This window comes from Myotis brandtii, unplaced genomic scaffold, assembly GCF_000412655.1.
Source record: "Myotis brandtii unplaced genomic scaffold, ASM41265v1 scaffold190, whole genome shotgun sequence".
Lineage (NCBI taxonomy): Eukaryota > Metazoa > Chordata > Mammalia > Chiroptera > Vespertilionidae > Myotis > Myotis brandtii.
Window position 1 is genome coordinate 1,058,408 of NW_005357076.1, and position 744 is coordinate 1,059,151.

The window sequence follows — 744 nt, forward strand, 5'->3', positions numbered from 1 at the left end:
CTAGGTTCTCCAGCCAAGTTCTGTCCAGGATCTCCAGCCAGGTTCTGTAGCCATGTTCTCTCGCTAGGTTCTCCAGCCAGGTTCTCCAGATTCTCCAGCCAGGTTCAGTTGCCAGGTTCTGGTATTTTCCATTCTTTATGGGCTGCCTTTGAAAATTAAGAAGCCTTGCTGTTTCCACAACATTCTAAAGTTGTGAGCTACACCAAAGGCACAGCTACCCTTATACCAGTGATGGTGAACCTATGACATGCGTGTCAGAGGTGACATGCGAACTCATTTTTTTGGTTGATTTTTCTTTGTTAAATGGATTTAAATATATAAAATAAATATCAAAAATATAAATCTTTGTTTTACTATGGTTGCAAATATCAAAAAATTTCTATATGTGACACGGCACCAAAGTTAAGTTAGGGTTTTTCAAAATGCTGACACGCCGAGCTCAAAAGGTTCGCCATCACTGCCTTATACCATTGTAATAATCTGGTTATTATTGAACAGAAAAGGAGCAAAGGGGAAGACTAAAATAATATATGCATGCCATACAGCTTTGCTAGTTTAACATTCTCCAAGTCTATTTCCCCGCTGACCAATGGGGGAAGGGATTGGACAAAGGCAGTTTAGATGCACACCGGTAAGGTCTGAGTGATGTGGAAAGGTGCTTACCTGTCTGTCAATCACACCTGGAAGCGAGTCAGTAGCCAGGAGGGCGTGGCCACTGCCAGCATGCAAAACGTGAATATTTAA